The 15,108-nt window shown below is 46.3% G+C and overlaps 1 protein-coding gene across 2 annotated transcripts in view; it reads right to left on the reverse strand.

Moving 5' to 3' along the window:
- LOC8039636 (proclotting enzyme) overlaps positions 1-15,108 on the reverse strand; it is a 78,970-nt gene that overhangs the window by 36,632 nt on the left and 27,230 nt on the right. The gene's annotated exons all lie outside the window — the stretch shown is intronic.

Genomic DNA, 15,108 nt, shown 5'->3' on the forward strand with positions numbered 1-15,108 from the left:
ACTATGAAGTTAGATTAGTTATACTTAAATCCTGTTAATTGGGTTGACAACTGCACGATATTTTTGCCAGATTGCTCATTTCAAGATGATCCATTATATTATCATACACGAAGAACGAAAGGCGCAGGTTAGGTCATACACCTGAGGTTTCTTACGAAAAGTGCGCTCTACACGTTACTTTTTTATATTCTTCCAGTTAGTGAATAACACTAGCCCATCTTGTGGTGGCCACCGATGCATGCGTTTTTTTTTCCATCCAGCGTACTGTTTCAAGTCACATCCAATCTCACATCCAAGTGAGGGGACACGTAGCCTTCTTTCTTGATTTTCCTTATTTCCTTATACGAGGTAGTTCTATGATGCCCAATTACACAATTCAAAATTACTTCATTTATACTTAGGTAGCTAGAAAAAAACTTGGACGGTGAAAATAGACCGGAAAAAACACAAAATTACTTTTTTTTTTTTACGAATGACAAGAAGCCTGCTGGAATCTACGATTGCTCATTCCCATGCAAAATCAGGGCCGAATGAACTCGCAAAGGAAATGTTTCAGCTTTCTTAAACCGACAAACCGACCGTAACGACTTCATTGATCGCCTTATCACCATGAATGAGTGTTGAGGGAGCGACCTCAAAGCGAAAAAATACAGCGCACAGTAAAAGTACGCGAATTCAACACCCTAAAAGGCGTACATGGAGCCGTGATCGGGAAAGGTGATGATTAGCTTTGTTTTAGGACAGCAATGACGTGCTCCTAACAAACTATGCCCGTAAGCTCCAAAACGCCACAGGGAAAGATTACCGAGACCTCCTGAAGAGGTTACCGGATTCCATCAAGAGTCGCCGAAAGGTGAACGAGAGAACAGGCACGTAGCCAGGATTTTGTCTTTGGGGAAGGGGGGGGGGGGGGGGGCGGGCCACCCATGACAAAATGCTGTATGAGAGGGAGGGGGGAGAGGAGGTCCCAGCAAATGGAAGATTTCAGGGGGGGGGGGGGGGGAGAGGGGGGGCCGGGCCCCATGAGGTTTAGATTATGACGTCTCAGGGTTTAGATTATGATGTTTTCTTATCAGCTGTCGTGCACACTTTCGCTTCTTGCAATGCTTTGCTTTATTTGTTTATTCGTGAGTATATCTGTTTTACGCTGCGCCGAACTGCTTCTTAGGTCTACTTGCCGAAGTGCTAGTCTTATTGCTTGTTTCTTCCCTTTTTTTTTTCAAAAAGTAGCTGTTTGTTTTCTTAGCGTATTTCCACCTTTTCTAGTGCCCTTTTATGTTATATTTTTGGAAAATAACCAATTTGAACTTAATAAATAAAATGAGTGAAAAATAAGGGACATAAGTACAAAACTTTAGTTCCTTTAAAAATATCGTTTTATTTTCATGGACCTCCTAATGTTATTAATGCACACAAGCCACTGCTACAAGTTACGCCGATGTAGTGCTCCTCGTCTTTCTGGCTTCGTAATATTCGTTGAAGAAATCAAAATCTTTGTTGACGTTTCTTCCAGACATCTCGCCATACTCACACACAGGTTCATCCGTTCTTTGACTGAATCGTGCCGTTTAGCCATTGAATATACTAGCAATTGTTGAAAACTGATTGCACCTCCTTTACACGCGCATTTCAGCCACTTCTTGCAAGAAACGGAAGCAACTCAGACAGTCACTGACTCCGAGTGTTAGCGCCCTTTTCCCTTCCAGCTGCGGCACTCTCACTTTCCGATCACGCGCTAGCCCACGAGGACGTCTCGAAGCCCCAAGGGCAGCTCATCCGTTACAGCGACGGGAGCTTGGCTGAGCGCCGTCCCTCCTGCTTCGCGCTCTTATGAACCGTGGACATTTTTTCATTACGCGCTGACCGTGAGCTTGACGCGGACAAAAGAGCGATAAATTACAGCCTGCCCGAGTCTGCTTTCTCCTCGGTCGCTAATATTTCGAAAACAGAGGCGTTTGAAGCGCAAGGAGTTGCCAAGGGGTGCCGTTTGCTTTCTGCCGGCAGCAATCGGTTCCCCGTACACCAGGAACTGAAAGAAGTTGCGGCTTCGATGTGCTCCGAAACAGCTGCAGTTGCGTGGACGTTTCCCATACGGATAGTACAACCCAATCGTTTTATGATGGTTTTTTTTTTTCGTGCGCTTGCATTTGACGCGCAATCGGAATGGATCGTAGAAGCATTAGTGGGTTATTCCTTCAATCCGTACTTCCTGGCAAATGTCTGAATGTGGAGCTTACCGGGCCTGTATTTGACGTATTACTAGACAGATCAAGTTTGCGCGGTTTTAATTAAAATCCCCAAAATATTGTACGCGGTTTAAAATAAAAGGAATACCTCGTGCGTCTTAGAAAGCAGGTATTAAACAAGTTATCAAATGATTTTTATACTTTTCCTAAATACTACTTAGAATCGTTAACTAACATTTATTCCTGAATTAACTTTCCTTGGTTTTTCTTTCTATGCATCGGCAGTCGGCGAAAAGATTCGAGAAATACGGGCATCGTTCATCCCCTCAACTCGGAGCCAGAACAAGCGGCCACGCGGCCTGGTGACCGTTCTATGCCGCAAACGTTAATCATACCCACGACTGGGGTTGGCAAAATAGAAAACGCGTGCAGAGCTCCAGGAATTGTTCGAGTTTGGCTATTCTCATCACGGAAGTGGTTGGACACGAGCCACTATTCGAGCGTCCACCGGGCATTGATTGTTACGAGCCGATGTCGAGTGCTCACGCAATTCTCGTGTCAAATCCATGCGCCACGCTCGACTGTCTACAGACGGGAGGTTTCGATCCCTCAATTGCGTCATCAAGCTTTGTGAAGGAAAGACCAAAAGATATAGTCCCCTTTTATCATCGCAATTTCACAGCGACAAAGAAGCTTCTGAATCAAAGTTGTTTTGTGCGAATATACTTGGGCCAGACTAGGACCAGCACACCTGTAGAAGTTATGAAAAGATTCCAACCCGATACACTTTCATGATCCATTTAATGAAGGTCGTTTCAATAAAAGGCATGGTGTCGTTCCGCTTCACTTTAAAGTATTTGTAAAAGCACCCTTTCTTTGTTAAATTCCTTCAACCGGGCTATTAGGCTATGGCAATGCTTTGAGCTGGGTACTCATATCAGTAATCATGAATCACGATCGGGGATTTTTGCCTGGCATAAAACAATGTCAACGATGCAACGTAAACGAGTTCAGTCGTAACATCGTGAAATATGTTGGTCCATTTTTATACGAATCGGCTGGTTCATGGAACCTTTTTTCATAAAGCAACCGCCATTGTAATTAGCGTGACTACGATGTACTTTGATTAGCACTAGTGAAAGAACAAACAAAGTGGTGAATATTTGTACACACACACGCGCGTAATACCCGGTATATGCCACGATATTAGCCCCTACGGCGTAACCACAGACAACAGGATTCTTCAGTCATTGACAATTCATGCTTTTCTGGATTGCCTTTTCGCATTATTTTGTTAGGGACGCATGCGTAATGCAAGCTTGGTGAGGGTATGTAGTCACGGACAGAGTAAGAACGTCACGAAGGAGACTTCAACTGTCTCGCCTCCAGCGCAGGACTCCTTCTTTTTGCAGCACCTCGACTGCGCGCGAAAACTCGAACGCAGACATCGCGAGGACGTCGTTGAAGCTAGGAAGGTCGCGCTGGAGGCATGGCAACCGAGAGTCCTCCGTGCAGTTCTTAGCTGTCTGCGACCCCAGTCGATGCAGTCCACTTGCCTCTGGGTCTGGGGGTTCGGGGGTTGGCGCGCGGGGGCGGCGTTCTGCGGGTGGGGAGGAAGGGCGCAGGGGTCCGCCTGAGGGGTCCCCGCGAAGGTCGGGCACCGTGGTACCGGCCCAGCGGGTACGCAGCCCTGCAGGCGGGCCCCAGACAAGCTCGGGAGGGGAAGCCCGCGGGAGCCGCCCCTGGAGGGAAGCCGCGGCCAAAGCCAGGAGGGGGTCAAGCGAGAAACGAAGCTCAGCACGCGCAGGCCTGCCGTGGGCCGGGACAGAAACGTCTTCAGTGATGCTTCTGGCTAAGCGTAGCCAAAGGCGCTGATGTCTTAAGTGCAAAGAGAAAAAGAAGCCCCAACTAGAAAGAAGAAGAAAGGCTGCACCTGCTGTAGTCTCCCTTTACGGTAGAGGACAGGTGTATGGACAGGAATAGAAGGGACTCTCATGCAGTAGCAACTGGAAGGAGAAAGTACAAAGTACAGTGGACGGGTATGCAGGAGCCACAGCAAAGATACACAGTCCGATAGACATTAAAAAAAATCCAGCATCAATGACAATCCAAGAAATACTGGTGGCGGACACGCGGAATATACGTTGTTGGGAACTTTTTCACTCTCTTAAAAGACAGGCGATAAAAGTAGCCGTTTTTGAACAAAAAAATAAACCAGGCACTGTGAATGTCTATACACCGAGAAGTCAATCTGCCTTTGAGACATGAATTTAACGCCGTAGGGAAGTAACTTAGCCGGGGTAGGCTTGGGTTTCCGAAAACCCGATTTTCTTATGTCGACTAGTCGTGTTGCTTGTTTTCATCCCCCATGGAATTATGCCGCAACGACTGCGGGGGAGGCTCCCTCCGGCTTTTGACAGTCCACACGTAAGGTTTGGCTTCAGCAACCTTGTTCAGACATTCTATGTTAAATCGCAGCCGGAGAGCCCTGAGAACATATTAATACACAAAAAAGGGCCAAAACGAGTAGTTGAGTTCATTAAAATCTAACCCATTCGTTTTCGGAGTAGGGTAAAGAGGTAGAACCAACAGGTGTCAGCGAAGCTTGGCGCCGCTCACTGATTTGAATATAAGAACCGCAAAAAAAAAAAGAAAAAAGTCTGGTAAAGAGAGTCCGCTTTCCTTGGCGCGTTGATTTATGAGCCGAAGAATTCACGAACAAAAATTATGATAGACAGGCAGACCCGATTCCCCGTCACGTGATATCTCCCTTGGAACACGGATCAAACGCGCCGTTTCATCCTTGTGTGAAGGGAGCTATCACGAGTTGGGGAATCGGGTCTGTCCGGTCTTATAACGGAAAAGGTCAATGGCAGCAGGTTTCTCAATGAGAATATTTTGTGCGTGATACTATGAGAGATGATCAAAAGCCGTGATGTTGCCGAAGATCCTCGGGAGCACTTAGCAGAGTCGGGTTCAAGAATAACAAAGAGGATGCGTTTGGCCATCTGAGTCATCTTCCGAGTTAAAAAACCCATCGCCGGTCTTGGTCGCTATCGGACACCCACGTGGCGATGGCGTGATCATCGAGCGTGACTAACTGTGACCTGCGGTTTTTGCGGTGGAAGGCAGCGCGGGGCTTAAGGACAAGGTTAGGCGAGTCACGAGCGGCGACGACCTCTCCGCCGAAGCGCGGGGCCAGCAACCCTTCACTCCGGCAATCCTTTACGGCCTACCGCTCCAGGGGCAACACTCAGATTGGAATGCTGCAAAAGGGGTCTGCAAATAGGAGCCCTCAACACGCCCACAGAATGTAAGCTGGATGAATAAGCACAGCCGAGGGCCTCTGCGATTCCAGGTAGGCACGTGCCCGCATCCTCGACAAGGTAGTGGTTAAGTCCAAGCAGAAGTGCACTGTCGTCTCCGGGAAGGCGATTGACTTCGGTTTGGTGGCACGTAAATAGCCACGTGAAAAATATCTTAGCAAGAGCCATGCAATTCAGAAAGGCTCCAGAAAAACTACATTTCGACTTGCGATGTTTGGATATATGTTTTGTTTTTGTGCAAAAGTCATCGAGGGATTTCATGTTCAGTTCGGTTGACACCCATTGAACCGAATCACGGAGTGGCTAGCCGTAGTTACGACCGGCAAACGAGTTTCTTCATTCGTGCTGGTCGCGGCAGTGCACGCCAAAGCGGAATTTCTCGGCAGGTGTTTACATTGAGGATTCGCCTGCTGTATCATTTGCAGGTGGATGTTCGCAAACATTGTCATTGGTTGTTGGAGCTATAAGAGAAATGAACGTGCGAAACTTATATTTATATATTCGTGTTCGAGGCCTCTGTCACCTTCAATCACTATTGTCATTCCGTTTTTCTGCCTCACGAGTTTAAAATGAAATGATTAAATGTTTGCGACAATTGAGGTTTTATGTTTTTTAATCTGGTGCCATTGGAAGAATAAGACTGAATTCGCTCCATCTTGCTACCTTTGTTTGAATACTTCTAAACTATGAAGTGATCGCCAGGCTATCCTACCAATGAATATTTATGTCTCGACCTTCAAGCCCTCATCCGTGTATCTCTGTGTCTTCGTGCGTACGTGGCTTCCGCCAACCACGACAACAGATTTATGTTGTTTGACCTTGATGCGTTCCATTTTCGGAAAATAACGTTGTTAATAATAAAAGAGAAGTTCGATGATAGGAGCGAGTGTGCACTAGGCATTGCCCACGCGTCATAAATGACGTGACGTCACAGACGTCACCATCGTAAGCAATTGTAAAACCTCTGTGTGGTTCGTCGAAAGTAACATCCTCGTAACGAATAACTTGACTGGCATGTCCTGTATAAATGTTTGGAATTGTTACGAACGACTAGCCTCCCGTCGTTAGAAGCCAAAAGCGCGTGAAATCTGTTTTTTTTTTTAAATTATAATTTCAATATCTTGCTTGTTGGCACAAAATGAATTAACGCTTAGATATAAAGATGGCATATAAAATACATGGATTTCATGGATGGATTCATCGCTACAAAGACGTCGTAGACGATCATTGGTACTTGAAATTTTGAATTCAGGATTTTATTTTTGTCCATCATTTGAACAATTCAGCCACAAGGCCGCGCCACTATCGCCGGCACATTTGTCACACTTGAATAGGCGGAAGTTTTCAATTTATCTCGACGTTTTTTTTACTGCGTGCCGTCATTTCTTTTTGATTGGCGGACAGGAATTTCTCAAGAATGATCAGAAATACCAATTTATTGAGCGAAATGCCGTATAGTTTTCATGAAAATATAATGTGATAAGAACCTAGGGACTCGTTGTAAAATTTGCGGCACAATCCTCCGCTTCCACGTAAACAGCCCACATTTTTTCAAAAGTGTACAAGCTTTACCTTGCAGGAATTTAAGGCATAGCTCCCTTCTCGTAAAAATACTAGGTAACTAGAACATCCTTGATATTTTCTAGGACGGGCACATGCGCGGACAGTTACAGCGCTGTGTTTTTTTCTTTGTAGCACCGTCTCCCGTTAGGCGTAACAACCACACCTTCGAAAATGTTAGGGAAAATTGTTCTAAGTTTTTACAGGAATGAACCCAGGTAGCACGTCAAAGATACACCCAACAGGCGAAAGTGTGGCAAGCGTAACGGCCTAACTTTGGGCTCTGTTAGGTTTTGCTCCATGGCGCTTGTCAGCGCCAAAGTACGTTGCGTAACTATAGCTCTATACTCGTTTTCACCTCAAGAAAAAGGAAGTTTTGCGCATTGTTCATACGCCACGTGAAGTAATTCTTATAAGACTTCGTTGTCTGAGGAAGAAACGATGCTTTTGGAATTTGAAACCTGTATGGCTTGATAACATATCACATATCTAATCTACAATGCACCTACTTGTCTCTTAACTCTCTAAAAAAAAGAAAAAAATGCTCCGTTAACAGCCGAATTTTTTTTTTTTATTGCGGTTTTTGAGATGAAAACGAGTACAATTGGGAGACACTAGGGCATGCCGAAGTTTGACGTTTCTCTGGTTCGCCAAAGGAGTGCCGAAGTAGTGCCATACCTGAGCACTAGCTGTCAAAGTAACGCCTAATTTGGGGATTTCGGACATGGCCAAGTTTGGCTTTTCTTTGTTCCGCAACAGGAGTGCCAAGGTAAGTGCCAGATCTGAGCCCTAACTGCCGAACTAAATCCTAATTTGGAGATTGGGGACATGCCGAAGTTTCGCTGTTCTGTGGCTATCCACTGGAGCGCCAAATAAGTTCCAAAAGTGCCAAAAAAAAAAACCCCAGAGGCCTGCCGAAGTTTGGGGTTGCTCTGGTGTGCCACAAAAGTTCTCTTTCGCTCGCTCCAGAAGAAAATTAAATTAAATAAGTTTTCGAAACACGATGGTCAGATGTCATCACCTCCGTTCCCAAGCAGCACGGCGATACTTGGCACTGTCGTGTAAATACCGGCCGAAAATCGGTTCCAATATTACCCAAAAGTCTAGTTTTGCACCGCCGCTTGATATCCGGCAGGTACTGGCGTACCGCGGTTTTGCCCCAGCCTAGTGTTGCTGAAATATCGTGCGAATGCTCTACGATGCCTTTGCTCCGTATTGGCCGGACGTTGTGTGAGTCTGCGTTGTAAAGGTTGTTACATATCAATTGCTGCATATTCATCACATACACGGACGAACAAAATTGTTTTCGATCGCTTTCGAAAGTTAAATATACAGCTATCATTATACACAGTTTATTCTCGACACATTCACAAGAGTTATACTTCTCTGCAAAACGAAAATCAAATTATTACATATAATTAACACTGTTTTCATGCCAAGCAAAGCTCATAACTTAAAACACGAAAAACAGCGAAGATTGAGAGGGAAGCAGGACAACTATCAGAGGCATGCTTGCAGTGTACTTACTAATAAAGGAGCGATATCATGTGATCCTCGAGAGATGTATAATCCGACTCGGGCAGTACAGAGTAACACAAAAAAAAAAACGTTAAGAATGAAGATTGTCTCTATTCAACGGAAGTCTCGTCATTGGCAAAGAGTAGTTTAACGTCGAAGCGCGTCCAACGAAAGCTTCACAAACATTCCACGGATTCAAACAAAAAAGGAAAAAAAAAACGACAAAAAAAAAAAAACGGCTACTACCGAAAAATTGGCATGGACGTATTCCGGCCGTTTACAACGAAAAACCACTGCCGCGTCTGCAATGCACGAAAGCAACAGGACACCATAGAGCGCATTTCGGAAACCGGACCTACTTGACCCACCTATTTCTATAACTTGGCAAACAGCGAAGACTACAGTTCCAGTGATGCCATCAGCGAGACAGAGAGAGCCACGTGACAAATATTCGTGGAAGCGTATTTGTTCTACGCGTTCCACGGAAATAGGTCACGCGTTTCGCTCCCTCCTTCTGATTTGCTTAAATCGGCCGTTGCGCTCGTTCACAGCCGCACAAAGACACAAAAGCAGATTGGGAGGCTTAACAAAAGCCGAGGTCGAAGGGCGATGAACATTACAGCTAAGCTCCGTCTCCATTTTTGATTGACCGTATAGTATTGTAAGGAAAGGAAAGACAAATGTGGTCTTTAGTAGCAGAGGCTTGGAATTAAACTTATGGCTAGGGAAGAGGGGGGAGCGAAAGATTGTAAAGAAAGGAGTGCTTGGGTTGATGCTGTCAATTGCTTTAAAGGAACGTTTAAAAAGAACCTTCGCCGCCGGCATTTTGTCTCAGTTCCCCCGAGGGTGAAGCGGGCGTGGTACCACAGCGCCACGGTCACTTCGGCTTTTTGTTATTGCTAGGATTTTACAGTGCTCAATCGCAATACAAGACACGCACAGAGCTACGCTTGATTTTGCAATGCGCCAGGTAATAATGACGTATGTTAAGACGGGCACAAATCAGTCTCGCACAACGCTTGCTCGATGGCAACAGTTGCGGTAACGTCGAACCAGTCTCGCGGCGCTTCCCGATATTGGCGTGTGTACCGAAGCGCGAGTAAAACCATCTGGCGCAGTCTGCGTTTGCAGAATCAACGTTGCCTGATACAGCCGGGGCAAAATATTCAGCCCACTTTTGATCTGGAGAACTCGAGAGAAACCCAAAATAAGATCAGAAGTGGCGAGCAGAATAAAACTTGATTTCTGTTTAATTAAGTTGCAGACCATCCGCGTACCACCAACACCCCGTCAGCCAAACCATAGCCGGCAGCGTTAGTAACTGCAAAGAAACGCGAGAGAAAGGCCCATTCTTTCATGGGTTGAAAAAAAAAACGGCTTTTAGCCAGCCATTGGCCGCCACTTCACGAGTGTGTGCGCTCGGCCGGCGCTATCGTGTAAGGCGTTGCCGGAGGGGCGGGGTCCTTTCGGCCGCTTCTGGGCCGGCATGCTAGCAGTGCTGTACCATAGCCTCCACTACGTGACAGATCCTGGCAGATCACCACGATACGCGGCCGCCGAAAGTGAAAAGGTAAAGCGCCCGACAGCGGATGAGGTGAGAGTCATGTAACGAGTGTGTGTTTCGGCGTCTCGCCGCAGCGGGGCGCTGCGGCGAGACGCCCAAACACACTTCTCCCGAGCGATGGAATGTTTGCTCGTGCCCCTCGCGTTCCTCGCGCTACCGCTTCTTCTCTCGTCGGGTTTGAAAACCATGTTTCGGGACCTCGCCGCTGCAAAAGCTGTGCGCTGAATACCAAGTCCCCCGAGAAATTCTCTCTGCTACCAGATCCTCGTGCTCCAAGTCGGCGACCGGCTACTCTGTGGCTCCGTCGTCGAACTGCCAAGCTTTGTGAATATAGAGGAGGCTATGGCTGTACGTAACGGAGTTTCTGGAACGCGTTTGTTTTAGGAGGAACGAAGGAACGACTTCGTTCCAATTCTCATCGGTGAAGCTGGAACTGGAACTTGTCACAATTTTATGGGAAGGGAAGAAGGAATGGCGTTTCTTTTTCTTCCTCCAGTCGCGTAATCTTCATTTTATTACGGAGGAATTTTTAGAAGTCTAAGAACAATATATTTACGAAGTGCAGCATCTCGATGATTTTTCTGTTACTTAGGGATAATTTTGTGGGGTCCTCGCGTGGTAACAGTCGGATACAGGAGAGCTAGTGGGCATTGATCCTCTTTTCAGTGCCCGGGATTGCGGTACAAAAATAAAATATTTAGTCGAAAGAAAAGACAGAAAAAAGGACGTTTCAAACTAAGCTACTTTCTTTGCCTTCACCGAATCCTAATACACCCAGAAACCTAAGGCCGACTACAGCATCACTGAACGTATTTAAAGAGACCTACAATTGCACCAAAAGAACAGGTTCCCAGACATCGAACGATCCCAAACAATGGACAGATGCACAATAATTAACCTTCATTCCCTCTCCTCTCCTTCCACCTTTAAACTGAACAAAAAATCTAACCTTCACAAAGAAGGACTAGTATTTTTCAAGACTGACCTTCCAGAAGCCCTCCCCTCTCCTTCACCTGCTCATCATGCGGACAGCAGCATCGAGAAGCAACTGTTGTTAGGTTCAGCCAAGGGACTTTGTTAGATTGAAAACGCTTGGGGCAATGTAGGGTAGCAGTACATTTGGCTCGTCTGCATCGCCTACTCCCAACATGAATATGGAAATACGCTGAGATTTTTAAAAATGAATTTATCAACAAATGAAACCTTGCTCGGCTTGTTTTCTTCTTCTGGAGTCCTTCCATCGCGGCATTCAAATTCGGATGTTGCCATTGAATGGGATGGATAAAAAAAAAAGAAACTTTAACCTAACTAAATATGGTAACTAGCAAGCTACAAATGTAACGTATATGTATCAGTACGTTCCATTCTTTAAACTGTAACGGAAACGAGTTCCAAAAGTATGAAGGAACGTAGAACGAGCTTCCGTTCTTCTTTTTGGGGAACGTGTAAAACACTGCTTGCTAGAACAGCGTCTCAGCTGAAACTTGGTGAAAGAAAGCCACTTCTGTAGCCTCCTCTATACTCACGAAGCCTGGCAGTTCGACGACGGAGCCATAGAGTGCCCGGTCGCAGATTTGGAGCGCGAGGATCTGGTAGCACAGAGCATTGAAGAGCCATTTCTCAAGGAATCTAGACGTCAGCGCACAGCTTTTGCAGCGGTGAAAACCCGACACACAATTGTTCGTTCGGGAAAAGTGTGTTTCGGTGTCTCGCTGCGGTGGGGCGCTAGTCACGTAACTCTCCCCTGATCCGTTGTTTGCCGCTCCACCTTTTCCATCTATGCTGCCGCTTCTCGTGGCGATCTGCCAGGCTTTGTCAGTATAGAAGAGGCTATGGTATAGCAAAGACTGGGCCGTGCGAGCGTCTTGAGACGCGGGAAGAGTCCCGCTCAGCTCGTGCGCCGGCTTTGGCAGTGCTTTCTTTCCTCTAGTTTAATCTGAGACGCTGATTCTAGCAAGTCGGCCCTGCCTTACTCGGCTCCGAGGAACATGGCGTCGCCGGAGGCATCTACATCGTCGGCGGCCGCAACTTCGGCAGTAGCGAAACGTGGCCCTCCACGCGAGTTCACCGCAGCCGAACTAAGGGAGCGGAAGAACGACGTTCATTCTTTTGCATTCACAACTCATAGGAAGTGCTCCGGTGTCCTCGTAATTTTTTATTCTGGAAATTATACCAGAACAAAGGAGTTTCTTGGCCAGTGGCGTTGCGTGCGAGTATCCTTGAGTCCCACTAGTGGCGATAAACTCGTATAAAGTGAAAAACCTTCCAATTGAATATCTTGGCACCACCCCTTTAAGGGGTATTCACACGAGGGAGAAATCCCGGGGATTTCTCTCCGGCACGCGCATCCCAAGACGAAAACGTCAGGCTTTGCGATGTGCAAAAGCCTCGCGTTTTCATCTCGTGATGGGCGCGAGCCGGGGAGAAATCCCCGGGATTTCTCCCTCGTGTGAATACCCCTTTAACTACAAACAACGCTCGTGCACGGCGATGCGCCAGGAGTGACGCTGGCGGATCGGCACGCTATAGCATTTTATAGGAATGACATTGACGCCACATGTATTGCAATTTTCATCGCGTTACATTAAATGGATGGTGAACCGAATTTAGGACTTCAGAAAGCAATGCAGGAGCTGTATACGGGATGCTACAGTCCCTACAACAGTACTCGTAAGGCGATATCTCGAATGGAGGGCCGTAGTTTTGGAAAAAGAGGTTGAGATTGAACGAGGCCGACGAGGCGTGCGACGTCAAGATATCTCGTTTCCTCCTCTCTTCGCTTCACCCCCTCAAGGCAGCGAGGCGGAGAAGACGCGAGGACGTTCCCTCTCCTTCTCGGAGAAGTAAGAGGTAAACATATCTGGGTCAAATCCGGCTCCTTTTTTTTTTAGAGAAATAGGTCATCCGTTCGAGATATCGCTGTATGAGTTATGTTTGGGTGTTTGAAGCATTCTGTTGCACGCTTTTGCCGCCGTGTTTTGTGGAATACAAATTTCGGTTCAGCATCTCTTTAACTAATCAGCCAATCAGCACGCGTCTCTCCTGGTGCAGCACGCTATACACGGGAGGCTTGTAGGGTGGACTGCGAGCTAATTGGAATATTGAGTAATATCATTATTTGGAATTCACCAACATCTCGTTCTTGCTTGTCATTACATGACGCCTGAAAATTTCATTCTGGGTGCAACTCCTTCAGCTATTGAGATACTTGCGCGCACAGCATAGGAGGAAGATTTATATATTAGTCTAAACACTTCCTGCACGCCCATGAGCATTAGCTCGATGTATTTATGGTAGTTGCCCGCGTCATGCGTCATAGCGTAGATGATGCAGAAAGACGACAAAAACGAATTCACAGTTTCGTCTCGATGTTGACATGGGATGTACGCTCAAGCAAAGGGGCGCCTCAATCAGTACTGCACACCCGAGACTAACTTTGCCCGTCGATTCTGCGGACACGTGGAAGCTGCCATTTCATAATACGGGCATCGGCGCCGGCCTCTGATATTTGTGCTCCTCGACTTCTGACGCGCCGCGCCTCTTCTAAACGGTAATCTGTTAATAGAGACCTTTAGCAAACCATTGCCGTGCTCCGCGTACCACCCGGGCGCGCACTTTGAAGCATGCTTCAAAGGCTCCGATAGTGCGGAACGCTGAACACGGTAATGGTTTGCTAGAGGTACCTATTATTACTATATTTGACTGAGGAATCACATATATATATATATATGATTTTTTTTATTTAGTCTTCTTCACTGATAGACCTTATTGAGACGCGCGTCATCTGTCCGACTTTGTGTCCAACCTCGTTCCGTAGTCTGAAACATGGTGTCCCATGTTTGAGGTGATGGGCAGACCGCTACTATGGGAAACTCATGCCGCACCACTGCTCTGTCTCGCTGCGCAATCAGCGGAAAATAAAAAAAAAAAGCCAGCTAAAGTAACTATACAGATTGTGTGTGTTTTACTTTTCAATGTAAAGGTATTCCAACGGATCTTGGAATACTGGAAGCATTTTGCTGCGGTTATTCGAGTGGCTAAATGACAGGGCCCGTGCCGCCTGCTTGAACTGCGGGCTCTGTCCAATTCTCTCAATATATGAAGCTTCTCACTACCGAATAACGACTGGTTAAGGCTGGTTCAGACATTTGACCGGTTGCGTCCGCAGCAACCAGAAGGCCAGCAGCGATCAGGACACCGGGATAACTTCGGCGCACGATTCTTCTACGGGGCTACTTGTTACATTGCTTGTAACCCTGTGACTAGATGTAGCGTGTTGCTTCGATCATATTGAACCAACACAATGTTCTGAAGCAGACTCGCTAATATCATTCATTCCGAAACAACGAACGCCTCAACCAGAACCTAGAATAACAACACCGTGGAACGTAGCGCTGAGAACGCTTTGCAGGGAGAACAGAAACTGTGGAGAAGCCTCAAAGAGAAGTCGGGGAAGCAAAATAGTTCGCGGGGGCGACGAGTGATGGCGCTTATAATAAATACATTCGATTCCTGTATTTTTATTAATGCAATTGGAAGAAAATTTACCCAAATGGCAGTTCAAAAATAAACCTTCAGCGAAAAAAATTTGAAAGACAGGAACTTCGAGTACTTTTGCATCAATGCTGTTTGAAATGATCTGACAGAAAAATGCGGCGATACTGGCAGCATATTCTACTTGCATCGTAGTACTGTTGCTTAGCACAATTTTTTATATTGCTGTTTTTTATCGTAGCTGTGTTGATTAAGCTTCTTTGTTGCATTTTTCATGTCGTTGTAAGAGACGGGCATGCAACACAGCGTTAGTGCGAAACCATACAAGAGCATGTAGTAAAGGCAGCAAACACAGCAAGGTAGACCTCGCGTTGATTTCCTATGAGTATCAGCATCAATTTATTTTAATTAAGCAACCTCATTACTATATCGCAAAATTATTATCGCATTTCTTAATACC

This window comes from Ixodes scapularis, unplaced genomic scaffold (genome assembly GCF_016920785.2).
Source record: "Ixodes scapularis isolate PalLabHiFi unplaced genomic scaffold, ASM1692078v2 PGA_scaffold0__279_contigs__length_252992795, whole genome shotgun sequence".
Classification (NCBI taxonomy): domain Eukaryota; kingdom Metazoa; phylum Arthropoda; class Arachnida; order Ixodida; family Ixodidae; genus Ixodes; species Ixodes scapularis.